The following is a 14,395-nucleotide window of genomic DNA, read 5'->3' on the forward strand; positions in this document are numbered from 1 at the left end:
TTTCCATCCTTCTCGGAATTATTTTCTCTTGAGCCATTTTCATCAATAGGCCTCTTTTCAGAAAGCGTCACTTTTCTGCGCCACTTTTCTTGCGCCTCCTCTCTTGCGCCACTTTTAAATGTGTACTATTTTTCTGCAGCCATCTCTAAGCTTCATTTGTAAGACTATTATATAAACAAACACAAGAAAAGAATTAATGAAAGAAATATTATTCATTCTGTTTCCACCCCTTGTCTGCTAATTAATTAACCAACCCATCCATTAGTCTAATGTTACCTAGCAAAAAAAGCGAACACATAAAGCAGCATTTTATATCTACCAGTCTTCATTTAATCCAGCAGGGTTCTTTATGCACCTATAGAGAATAGAGTGACACCACATAGACAGGGAAAGCAAAATAAGCACATGCCACTTTTAAATTCAGCTGCAGTTAGTTATAACATGACAGAAAACAACAAATTATTTTATTATTTTGCACCAACAAAAAGATGCAACATGTAATGCACATTTATGAGCACATATATTAATATCCCCATGTATAAGAGTTTAATCGAGGTTGTATTAGTACAAAAAAACACTACAAATCATTAATAAGATTATCTTATGTTATGGAAGTGTGACTTCACGAGTTGGAATAAAATATTATTCTCTATTTCGCTCCATCAACTCCCTCATCTGGTGATTAACAAATCACCACACTATACCCAAAAAATTTTGTAATTTTTTTTTATCTAAGATGAACATAATTCGATTTCACCTGTTAGTATTTTTAAAGACTTATCTCATCAGTTTATCTACAATCCTCATATTGAGTTTTAAGAAACTCCTCTAGCTCACATTAAGCATCTTGAGCTGTTATTTATAAAAACATTAAAGTAATTTCATTAAGCTTACAAGGAAAAATAAAAAATATTTTTTAAAAATGTCTAAAATTTTCAAAAAATTTCTAACGCCCCCCCCTTTTTCTATTTTTTTTTTTATATACATATATATATATATATATCCATTAACCTTCTAACAGTATTTTCTTCGACCTAATGTCACAAGTTATATATTTCCAGCTAACATAATTTCTTCGACCTTGTGTCACCTAACACATTTTCTTCAGCCTTATGCCAAAAAAACAAAAAAACTAAATTTTTTAACAGGTAAATACTTCAATCATTATCACTATTGTCTTCAATCTCTTTCTGCCTGCTACTATTTACCTCCATTACAGGTATCACCTCTAATTTCTTTCCTGCCTCGCTTTTCTTTTCAGAACCTTTTTGACTTGATATCTCATCAATCTGTTCCTTTGATCTGTGTACTAATTTGAATTTTAGGCCTTCACTTTCTCCTGGCCAAATATCATCTTCTCTTGATGATTTCTTCTTTTGCTCGGTCACATTACATTCTGTTTTCCAAGCTTTTTTTCTCAATTTTCTTATTTGAGACTCTTCATCACTCTCATCAGTTTCAGTGTCCACTGAGGACCCCGCCCAGCAGACCCGGCAGCAAGAAAGCCCCATGGTTCACCGACGAACTCAAGAGCTCCAAGAAGAACTGCCGAGCCCTCGAGAAAGTCTGGAGATGGGAACCGACACCGGACAACAGGACCTCCTTCAAACTTGCCACCCGGAAACACCACCAGCTGATCCGCGCCGCCAAGAAAACAGCATTCAAGGACCGGTTGGACAACAACGCACACAACTGCAAGGAACTCTTCAACATCGTCAAAGAGCTCTCCAACCCCAGCGCAGGAAACAACGACATCACCCCATCACAAGACCTCTGCAACTCCCTGGCTTCATACTTCCACAACAAGATCGCGGACATACACATCAGCTTCAACAACCAACCAACGCACACCATGACCGAACAACCACCCCCCACCACCACCCTCCACGCCTGGACCCCGATCAGCACCGAAGACACCATCCGCACGATGAACTCCATCCACTCCGGATCACCGACCGACCCCTGCCCTCACCACGTCTTCAACAAGGCCGACGCTGTCATCGCACCCCACCTGCGAGACATCATCAACACATCCTTCGACACCACCATCTTCCCCGAGAGCTGGAAACACGCCGAACTCAGCGCTCTACTCAAGAAACCAACAGCGGACCCCACCGACCTCAAGAATTACCGCCCCATCTCGCTCCTCCCGTTTCCAGCCAAAGTCATCGAGAAGACCGTCAACAAGCAGATGGCCGCCTTCCTCGAGACGAACGGATCCCTCGACCCCTCACAGTCCGGCTTCCGAGCCAACCACAGCACCGAGACCGCCCTCATCGCCGCCACCGATGACATCCGAGCCCTGATGGACAACGGAGAAACAGCGGCCCTCATCCTCCTAGACCTCTCCGCGGCATTCGACACGGTCTGCCACCGCACCCTAGTACGGCGCCTCAGCAACGTCGGAATCCAGGACAAGGCGCTGGAATGGATCATCTCCTTCCTCGACGGGAGAACACAGAGAGTCCGCCTACCACCGTACAAGTCAGAGGCCACCGAAGTCATCTGCGGCGTCCCCCAGGGATCATCTCTGAGCCCCACCCTCTTCAACGTCTACATGAGCCCCCTCGCGGCCATCGTACGCAAACACAACCTCAGCATAATCTCCTACGCCGACGACACCCAGCTGATCCTCTCCCTGACCAACGACCCCGCCGCCGCCAGAGCCAACCTGCACGAAGGGATGAAAGAGGTAGCCGAGTGGATGACGACCAGCCGCCTGAAACTGAACTCGGACAAGACGGAGGTCCTCATCCTGGGCTCCTCTCCCTCCGCCTGGGACGACTCCTGGTGGCCTCCCGCCCTGGGCACCGCACCCAAACCGACAGACCATGCACGCAACCTGGGCTTCATCCTGGACTCCTCCCTCTCCATGACCAGGCAAGTCAACAACGTCTCCTCGGCATGCTTCAACATCCTACGCATGCTACGGAAGATCTTCTGGTGGATCCCCACCGAGACCAGGAAGACCGTCACCCAGGCCCTCGTCACCAGCCGACTGGACTACGGCAACGCCCTCTACGCCGGCACCACCGCCAAGCTCCAGAAGAGACTCCAGCGGATCCAGAACGCCTCAGCCAGACTCATCCTCGACATCCCACGAACCAGCCACATCTCCGGACATCTGAGAGACCTTCACTGGCTCCCCGTCAACAAAAGAATCACCTTCCGCCTCCTCACCCACGCACACAAAGCCCTACACGACCAAGGCCCGAGCTACCTCAACAGCCGAGTCAACTTCTACACTCCCAAACGCCACCTCCGATCAGCCAACCACGCCCTCGCCGCCGTCCCCCGCATCCGAAGAGCGACTACAGGAGGAAGGTCCTTCTCCTACCTGGCCGCCAAGACCTGGAACTCCCTCCCGCCCGACCTGCGCCTGACCCAAGACCACCTCTCCTTCAGGAAGAAGCTGAAGACCTGGCTGTTCGAGCAGTAGCGGCTCCCCCCCCCAGCGCCTTGAGACCCTACGGGTATGTAGCGCGCTTTATAAGTGTCACTGATTGATTGATTGATTGATTGAGTGTCAGAAATTTTAATTCTGGACTCATGTACTTCTTTACTCGGCAGCTTCACTCCGTTAGGAACATCATCTTTATAGCTGGTACTTGGTAATTAATTTTCTTCTTCCATTACCTTCAACTTCCCAGTTTCAGAATTCCTGTTCCTGCTTTCAGAGCTTCTTTTCTGCTTTTCAATACTCTCCTGGTCTTGAATCACAATCTGATCAAATTCTTCTTCTGTTTCTTTTACTGGCAGATCTCCATCATTTTCTGAGCCTTCAATCACAATTTTCAAGTCTTCTTCATTCAAGGCTTGTTTTTCAATCAAACTCTCCAGATGTCGACCACCTTGTCGATCTTCAAGATCTGGATTCTTTTCAGGCTCTTCTTCAGAATCTGAATCATCAGTGATGACACTATCCTTATCAGGATTTTCAGGTGTAGTTACACGAAAGGTATGGCCAGTGTCAATCCACCTCTTCAGTCTTTTGCACTTCACTGCATTTGTTGTGACAAGACTAACTGGCCTCCCTTTCTGCCACCTTGGCACTAGACAATTTCTTTTTAGACAAACCTTTTTCCTGACTCTTTCACCTGGTAACAGATCAAGTGCTTGCTCTTTTTCTCTTGTTTGCACTTCAGTTCCATCTTGATTAGACACAGAAGTTACTACATCTGATAAATTCCTGCAGTTCTCCAAATTGATGCTATCATTGATAGTCATCATTCTTTTCTCTGGTATGAATGCTTGTCTCATGACCTTGTCCATCATAATTTCACGTGGACTTAAATCAGTCTTTTTATCAGTAGTACTTCTCAAAAACATCAAAACAAGTGGAAGGATATCTGTCCACTTTGTACCTGTAGCTAGGCACATGTTAGCATCTCTGTTCTTTATAGTACCATTCTCTTGCTCCTCAACATCTGAAATTTCTAGTCTACCTGTACAATGGAGCATTCTGTTTTCAATATGTCTTCTGTTATCTGATAACTTTGCAACAGTAATTTCATCATCATGTCGCATCTGAAATGTTTCAACCCATTTTGAAATCAAACAGAAAATCACAAAAATGTAGCACAGTTTGTCATGCAGTGCCATCCCAACGAAATTCATTTGTAATCTGGTGAATGAATCACTCTCCTGTCTTTCTATTCCCAATCTCACAATTGTTTTCTTAATTGTGTTCACTTGCTGGCAAATCAGCTTGACCATTAAATCCTTTTCAATATGATCCAGACTATTATATATTCTGACCATGTCAGCAATTATGCTATTTAGTAAAACTACTCTGCCATCTTTGTGTGTCCTAATCTCATCCTCATCTCGCTGACTATAATCTGCTCTCAACCATGTGTTTTTCTCCTCATGAGTTGCATCATCTTGAAAATCTTTGACTCCCTGCCAAGTTTCAACTATAGATGTTAGTATTAGTGAACTCAAAGCATGTTCATCATTCTTTTTGTATGCTGCACATATCACGACAGCAATCCCTTCTGCCAACTGAATGTTATCAATCAATTCTTTAATTAAATTTGCACTTCTGATAGGTGAACCTGCAAAAGTCAATGTTTCAATCTGTTGATCAATTGTGTCCTTTACTTTGATGTCTTCACTCAAAAGAACATCATTTTCATACCAATATTCTGGAAGTGCATCTATTCTTTTTAGACTGTTTTCTTGTTCTTTATTTAATCCTGTATCTGTATTGTCTGTCTGTTCATTAACAAAATTTTGCAATGGCAGTGAAGCCATCTCAATCTGCTGAATCATTACCTGTCGCTGTAATTGTAGCTGTTCATTCAGCTCATTTATCTCAATCTCCTTTTCATTTAACCATAATTTTGACTCATCAGGCTGTGTCAATTTAATCAGATCAGTATCACACTTCTCACTAACTAGAACTGAAGTCATCTCTGTTTCTTGCTGAGTTGTAATTCCTACTAGTTCAATTTCAAGTACAATAGAATAAACCTTTTCAGTAAAATTTTTAATTTCAGAATTAAATGGGACCATTAAAGCTGTGGAACCAGTTTCATCTTTTCCAAGCACAGGGACTGTCACTTCTTCCATATATCTCATGGACTCTTTTAAATCATTTGATGAATTTACATAATCAGGAATATTAATTCCAGAAGTACTAGGCATTTCATTATGTTTTTCTGTCGCATCAATTTTAGTAGAAGTCTGAGCTGGCACTTTATCAATCTGATCTGGAACTTTTGACGTTACATTAATCTGCTCTGACATTTTGTTTGAATTCCTGTTCTGATCAATATTTACAACATCAATTTTAGACTCATTAATATTTTCTATTCTGTCATATTTATTATTTAATTTCGCTAATTTTGGAATCATTAATTTACTCTCGCATTTCGCAACAACCTTTTTCATTTTCTTATACAAGGAAGACATTTTATTTCTCTTTATATAATTCGGTAAAAGTACTCTATAAATTTGCCTTGTAGCGTTTGCTGATCAATTAATTAATTAATTTAACACTATCAGGTGTAGAAAGTTTTTGTAATCTGGTCAATTTAATATTTCACCTGCATCACTAAATTTTTATAAACCTGGAAAGAAAAACATGAATTTGCAAAAACACAATATAAAATATTTAATTTGCAACAACAAAACACCTAAATGTCATTAACTAATTTTAAAATGTATTTATTTTCACTTACACACCTTTCTGCATCAACACCTGTGGGAAAAGAAAACCTGATCTGATTGCCTTTAAGTTTGGGCAATAAAATGTAAACTAATTTAAAACACTATTGGTAATAATCTAATCAATAAATCAAACAACGGACAGAACCACCTAAAACAGAACAAGGACTGCGTATACTTTTTAATATTATATTTCTGCACGCGCGACCACCTTTGAACAGAATTGCTGCTACACTGCTGCTAATGATTTATATGCAGCTTAATGGACACTATAATTACACCAGTAATTAATACAGTAACTAACAAAATGCTTGGAAATATTTATTTATTTATTTAATTTAATTACTCTATAAAATCCTTTTGTCCTACTATCAATTCACTCTAAAAACATTCCCCCTTGAATTTTAATTTATCTTTGAATAAACTGCAGTACAAGATGAGCCACAACCAGCGGCCAGACAGGATCAAAGAGGAACCTGTAAGGAACAACACAGATCACTTCCTTAATCCCCAAGCACTCATCAAGCACCCCTCCCACAACACAATTCACTTCAAAACGAAGCTCTGAGCACTACTAGCGCAAGAAACCAAACACTCGGCAGAAATAAATAATAATTATCAACACAACAAATGCCTGAGCCAATCAGTGCGGCTGCTACAACACTTAGCCTATCACAACACTTTCCTTGCAACGCCCAGCCAATCACAGTCACTTCTGCTGCAGTTTTCCCTCGAGCTCTCACACTCCAATCAGCCCCTCCTCTGTAAACAAGCCCACAACACAGCGCACAATTAGCATATCACTAAAGACATCCACTATGATAAATATAGCAATAGCAGGGAATGAAATTTAAACAGGGTCAAATGTAAACAATTCAGTAGACAGCAACGCGCATTCACCCAATCACAGCACAACTGCAAATGCCTCGACCAATTTCAGCACGGCGCTCCAGCCAATTAGAACGCTGCTTTCGCGAGCTTAGCCAATCTCACTACGGCTGCAGCTTCAACATTACTGCTATTTTTGCAGTCTCTCTCCTCTCGCGCTCAGCCCCTTCTATTATTGCACAACACTCGTCAGTGGCTGCATACAAGTCAGCTTTTCTTTCTTTTAATACAATTTATAACGTTTGTTATTCACTTTACATGTGACAATCTTTGTCTTTAAATTAATAGCGCAAATTTACAATAAAATCAAAACAGGGACAATAGTAAATAACTCAGCAGCTCCAGCCAATTAGTGAGCTACTTTATTAAGACTCTCGGCAGCTTTAACCAATTAGAATGCGGCTGCTTCGATGCTCACAATTGCTGTACCCCTCCTTATGAAGTATAAATTTAATATATCGCGCAATTTGTTTTATTTATTTTATTTTATTATTTCAATTTTACATAGCGTGCACTTGCTCGCTTGCATTAGTGAAAATACACGCTTCTCTCTCGCTCTCGCGTTTTATCTATTAACATATATAACGCTCGCTGACAGTTTCCACAATAATTTATTAACTGTGACAAATGTAGAAGATTCTTATAATTAATTTAAATGGTAACTCGCCTCAGCCAATTACAGCGCTGTTGACGATATTTCAATTAATTACAGGGCGACTTCACTGTCATTCGCTGGACCTTCCAGCCAATCAGAGCGCTCGCCCGCCCCGATGCTCCAGACGCCACAATCAATCGGAGCACGGCTTTACCTTGACACTCCGGTGCTCCAACAAATCAGAGCGCGGTCGTCCTAACAAACACTGTTATTGCTATTCTGAGTTCCCTGCGTTCTTTCTCTCTTTTAGGAAATCTGATTTGAACACAGTGCGTAGTTGTTTTTAATTTATTTTATTTATGCAATTTAAATTTTTGTGTGCACTTGCTCAACCACATCAGATATTATACACTTCTCCCATTAAAACTTTAAAGCGTCTAGGAAAAGAGGGCTAAAGCGGTGTCTTATTTCTATATTCAAATATAAGACACTTCCTCGGCAGGCAGCATTCACTCTAATCAGCCAATTATAAAGCTCATTCGAGCCTCAACCAATCCAGTTGCGGCTCCCTTATGACACTGCGCGTCACCAGCCAATGGGTGCGCGGCTCTTCTATGACGAATCGGGACCTGAGCCAATAGAAAGGCGGCTCCTTCGTTCCCAACTCCGTTTTTTTTTCAATCTTTTCCCTTCTAAACAATAGCGCGGCAAGCTGACAATCTCTCTCTTTCTCGCGCACTTGTCACACATTAGTTGTGATCCAAATACAATAGCGCGGCGAGGAAGAGAATTTAAAATGGTAACTTTTTATTTATTGAATGTCACTTAGCAAAATAATATTAACGCTCATCAGCTATAACATTCTTTTCACTTTAATAACAGTAGCGCGGTGATGAAAGGAATCAATATAGAGTTATCCTACTTCAGCTAATCACAGCATTACTCAATTATGACGCGACGGCATTTTTAACCAATTAGGGCGCTTCCCTGATCTGATGCTGTTGTACCCTAACCAATGAGAGCGCGGCGGCTGTGACGTAGGCAGCCGCTGCAGCTGGCAGCTCTCCCCTTCGCTCCTCACTCAGCAAACGGCCCCTCCCTTCAGAATACACTGTAATTACAACAGCGCAATTGTATAAAAGAAAGAAACCATGGGGAAGAATTTATTTATATGTTTTACACGCGTTATTTATTAATTTCGCGACTATATCAAGGAAAAATATTTTTTTTTTAAACGAGGATATTTATATTTGTAACAAAAATGAAGATCGATTTCAATATTCGAGTGTATTTTGTACTAATAAGGTATTCATGCAGACAGTTATTCCATTGTTTTCTAATATTCAATAAACTTGAGGATACTTTCTCGGCAGGCAGTAGTGACGCGCATCAGCCAATCACGCGCAACACTAAAACGCTCTACAACAAATCACAGAGCTGCTTTTCACGACGTTTCAGCCAATCAAGGGGCAGCTTTTCTATGACAAACCAGACGCTCTAACCAATCCGAGCGCGGCTGTTTCTGACGTATGCAGCTGCTGCAGTTTCAGTCTCTCCTCACACGCTCTCACTCTTAAAAATAGCCCCTCCTTTACAATTTTCGATCGGGGCACTTTTCAATTGATTTAAATAGCGTGCAATGCTTTTTAGTGTATTTAAACACTGCACAACATCTTAAAAAGTCTTAGAATGGTACAGACTTTATCCTAAACTTTCCTAAGTACCTTACTTTTGGTACAATTTAGTAAATACATAAAACGGACTCATCTGCTCTCTTCTCTCTAAATAGGATAGTTTTACATGCATTCAAGTATTCTCATTCTCGGAATAGTCGACGCTATTCCCATAGAATATGCATTTGCCAGTACAGTAATCCTTTTACTCTACCCTTCTAACAAGTAAAATATGAACTCATCTCCCTCAGAATGCACAACCAAGTGACATTTCAAAGTTCAACTTGAACATACCTTACAAAACAATCACGCACTTTCACACAGAAAGTTTCCCTATTCAGACACACATGAAATCCGTACAGGACTCTCACCTGTTTATAGATATCATGCACCGTTAGTAAAATAAAGACGTTATCCGTACAGGACTCTCACCTGTTTATAGATATAAAACATGTACCCCTACAGGACTCTCACCTGTTTATAGATAATCATGCACCGGCATTATCTTACCCCTCACTCAAGCTTGAATATAACTAATACTCTTATCACAGTGAGTTTTACAGCAGGCTCATTGTCCCTATACTCATGCTGCTCAAATTTCTTAGATAATCCTCACTATACAACATTCACACCTAGCCCTAACATGTGTTGCACGGCCACAACACTGGTGATACACGGCGATATCACCTCAGAAGTAGAACAAATGTACTTGTGTAACCTGCTTACATATCAGCGTCCTGATCACAGCATTACACATCTCTAGCCATGGCTAATCTGAGAATTTCCAAACTGCTTGAAAAAATCTCTTACATTAAACAAACTGACTAACTCAACATATGTTAAAATTTAATCCTATGAATTTACCAACATATATGTATCATGCATGTAACATGTATGTCAAAAACAACATATAAACCGTCCGATGGCTACCATGAATTGATCCAGCGCTCTCACCAAAATTTTGCACAAATAACACTATCTATTACCACCAAACTTACACTACAACACTAGGCCCATATCAACAATAGAGCGACTGAATCATGAGGCGATAAGATCTAAATATGTTGTTTAAAACTATCCACAATAATCAAGACCAGCTTGTCATTTTAGAAAGTTTATTTAAACACATCTAGGAAAACTCAGGTTTTGGAATTTTATTTAGCAAGCATTAGAAAATGTCATAAAGAGAGGTTTATTCAGAATTAATAAAAAGAGCATAAATCAAGAATTATTATTCATTAGCAGGAATAAGTAAAATTAAGCATTTCCAAAATCCTAACTATCTCTCTGTCTCTACCCTCATCACCTAGAAATAAAGTAATTAATAAAAACTGCTTTCCTCACGTGTGTAGTCCATCAGCATAACACGTCCTCCAGAATTTCTCGAGCGTAAGCCAACTATCTGTTCTCTGAAGCCATTCTTATACCCTAAATTAGGCTGAGCTAACTATTTTTCACATTCCAGCAGACGAAAATTCTAGTTCTCCATTGGCTGAGCCACCTCGTGCCACAGTAAACTGTGACACCTCCTTCTCACATGCCCGGGCAAATTCACTAGTTCATTGTTCATGTAGAAGTCTTGGCAGCATTTCCTCAGGCTGCTACAATTTGTATCGAAATGATTCAAGTAATGCATTTTCTGTCACGTCTCTTCCTTTCAACCTTGAGCTTGTCCGCTCCCAAACTCCCGTGGCACGTTAGCAAATTTCTCCACAGAATCATCTTTTTAGCAGTTCATTCCAAAACCTTTCAAAATAAAAGCTCAGAGGCTTTTTCCATCCTTCTCGGAATTATTTTCTCTTGAGCCATTTTCATCAATAGGCCTCTTTTCAGAAAGCGTCACTTTTCTGCGCCACTTTGCTTGCGCCACCTCTCTTGCGCCACTTTTAAATGTGTACTATTTTTCTGCAGCCATCTCTAAGCTTCATTTGTAAGACTATTATATAAACAAACACAAGAAAAGAATTAATGAAAGAAATATTATTCATTCTGTTTCCACCCCTTGTCTGCTAATTAATTAACCAACCCAATAGTGACCCCTTATCGTTTTATATTTGTAGAAATCGTCGAGGGTAATTATATCCTTAACCTGAAGATATCGCTTTTCCGCTTCCCCACAATAATAGAAAACAACTTGAAAACATTGGTAAGAGAGGCCACTTTTTAATAAAATTAGAATGCTGCCTGAACTCTGATGGTAGACACTTGCTTAATAACAGTGTAAACATATAGGTGATTGGTTAATAGGGAACAATATCGTTTTCTTGTACATTTATAAGGCAACTAGTATGTATATAAAATATTAGACCCGTGTAATAGACATGAACCGTGGTTAGTTTTAAAAAATAAGGAATGCAAGCAAGATCAAAATCTGAATATGCAATAGTTATGGCCCTTAATTATTACCTTTTTATCCGCAGATGTCCAAGAGACTAATTTTGATAGTGTGAACTCTGTTCTCCTACTCTGTATATATACTATACAAATTACGTGTTCATCATACGAAAAATCCTTTTTAACATGAGGTAAGATCATTTGTGACAATATATCCACCCTGCAGTGAGGCCCTTATCTGTGCTACACATCTATGTACTGGGCTGAGAAAAGTAATCTTTAAACTAGAGAATCTATCTTAAGCTTTTCCAAACGTATGGACATCTGGTTTGAAGGTATTGAATAGCGAGTAGGGCTTGGTTTGTTACAATATTTGTTATCTATATTAGGGCCCTTCTTAGTTTTGAGCACCCTTTATGGACAATATTCTCGGTCCAATAACTGAACATAGGACTAATATCTTTTCTTCTATTCTTCTTTATTCTTTATTCTTTGTGCTTCAATCTCTACGCAAAAACTTTTTTTCTTATTGCCCTTCTTTGTAGGTTGGTAATTACTAAATTACCTAGGTCATTGACTTATGAAGCAGTTTTTATCTCTTAATAATCATGCATCAATGGATAATTGCTAGGTATATGTACGAATAAGAAAGAGATTTATACATACCCAATGCTTATATGATAGTACATGTATCTAATTGATATATATATGCATTCTCCATTCGTGTCTCTCCTCGTTTGAATAATTATCTGGGCATAGGTATCTTTTTGACAATGTATAAAACTAAGAAGCAGTACATCAGCTAGATGAACAAAATAAGTGGCAATAGAATGTTGTTTGGCAAATCTGATTACTAATTCAATTATTCTGCTATAGATTCAATGAACTATGGAATAAAATATTTCTATAATCCTCTTTTCTCACAGAATAATGATGGTTACAGTCCTGATGAAGGCATAGTGTGTATGTCGAAACGCGTCGACAGGAAACCGTCAATTCCTTATATATTCATTTTTACTGTGACAACATATGTATTAGTACAATGTTATTTTATCAATTAGGATCAATGTATTGATTTTTATTATATGTCAACTTCTACGCTCCCAAACGCCACCTCCGATCAGCCAACCACGCCCTCGCCGCCGTCCCCCGCATCCGAAGAGCAACTACAGGAGGAAGGTCCTTCTCCTACCTGGCCGCCAAGACCTGGAACTCCCTCCCGACCGACCTGCGCCTGACCCAAGACCACCTCTCCTTCAGGAAGAAGCTGAAGACCTGGCTGTTCGAGCAGTAGCGGCACTCCCCCCCCCCCAGCGCCTTGAGACCCTACGGGTATGTAGCGCGCTTTATAAGTGTCATTGATTGATTTATCATATTAAACATGTATATATTTTTTCATATTGAATTGGTTGTGTGTTTGCCATTTGTCTATTGTGCCACTCTTTGAGACTGTATGCCTGGGATTGTTATCTCACATATATAATTAACCAACCCATCCATTAGTCTAATGTTACCTAGCAAAAAAAGCGAACACATAAAGCAGCATTTTATATCTACCAGTCTTCATTTAATCCAGCAGGGTTCTTTATGCACCTATAGAGAATAGAGTGACACCACATAGACAGGGAAAGCAAAATAAGCACATGCCACTTTTAAATTCAGCTGCAGTTAGTTATAACATGACAGAAAACAACAAATTATTTTATTATTTTGCACGAACAAAAAGATGCAACATGTAATGCACATTTATGAGCACATATATTAATATCCCCATGTATAAGAGTTTAATCTAGGTTGTATTAGTACAAAAAAACACTACAAATCATTAATAAGATTATCTTATGTTATGGAAGTGTGACTTCACGAGTTGGAATAAAATAGTATTCTCTATTTCGCTCCATCAGTTGCCGCGTCTGTGATACGGTAGCCGGAGAAGCACGGCTGTGCTTGAACCCACATAGAAACCGAGTGCAGGAACGGGCACTCTCAGCTCCGACCGGAGATATTGTTAACCACCGCTGAGACGCACACCACGGAGGTGCTTGCCGCGTCTCAGCACTCAGGAGTAATTAATGACAGAGTGAGAGGAGCGGCTGGTCTCTATCCATGTCCGTGCTGGTCGTTCCTGAGAAGCAGTAGGAAGGGCTCTTGTAGTGGTGCAGGTCGAGCGGCTGTTCCCTGCTATTACTCGAACAGAAGGTAGAGTGCCCGGCTGGGCATTCCCTCGTTGGGTAATTCCTTAAGAGCCCCACCAAATATCAGGACCAGAGACCGGCGTAACGAGCCCATCACAGCAGTCGAGCGGCATTGTCGGCCGTTCCTTAGCACGGTGTCCTTCGATGGGAGAACACTGGGACTGGTGTTCTTGTGAAGGACGGTTGGACCTTTCCAGGAGCTGTGATTGGGTATCGTTAACATTCCTACATACTTACAGTATTGTGTGTACATATGTAACTCAGTGTTATTTACCTTTGAACGTTAAATTGGTAAATCACTCTTTGGTTGTCTGTTGTCCTGAAATAGTTGCGGCTGTCCTCGATCCCGGGAACATCAGGGCGTTACAAAATATCCGACCTTACACAACCATAACTATCCCCTGGTCGGTGGGTACAGCAATGGCATCGATAGACGACGTCTTGGCCGTTCTCGCAGCTGTACAAGTGGAACTTGCCACCTCTAGACAGGAGACAGCGGATGTCAAGGTCAGGATGGAGGCGTTTCAGGCAGACCCATT

The 14,395-nt window shown here is 40.6% G+C and overlaps 1 long non-coding RNA gene across 2 annotated transcripts in view; it reads left to right on the forward strand.

The window, feature by feature from the left end:
* Positions 1-13,975, forward strand: part of LOC144767719 (uncharacterized) — a 108,013-nt gene extending 94,038 nt beyond the window's left edge. For both annotated transcript variants that reach the window (XR_013598322.1, XR_013598323.1), the window contains exon 6: positions 13,566-13,975. This is a non-coding gene — a long non-coding RNA (uncharacterized LOC144767719). The remainder of the gene's footprint in view (positions 1-13,565) is intronic.
* Positions 13,976-14,395: the final 420 nt, after the last annotated feature.

Source organism: Lissotriton helveticus, chromosome 7 (genome assembly GCF_964261635.1).
Source record: "Lissotriton helveticus chromosome 7, aLisHel1.1, whole genome shotgun sequence".
Taxonomy (NCBI): domain Eukaryota; kingdom Metazoa; phylum Chordata; class Amphibia; order Caudata; family Salamandridae; genus Lissotriton; species Lissotriton helveticus.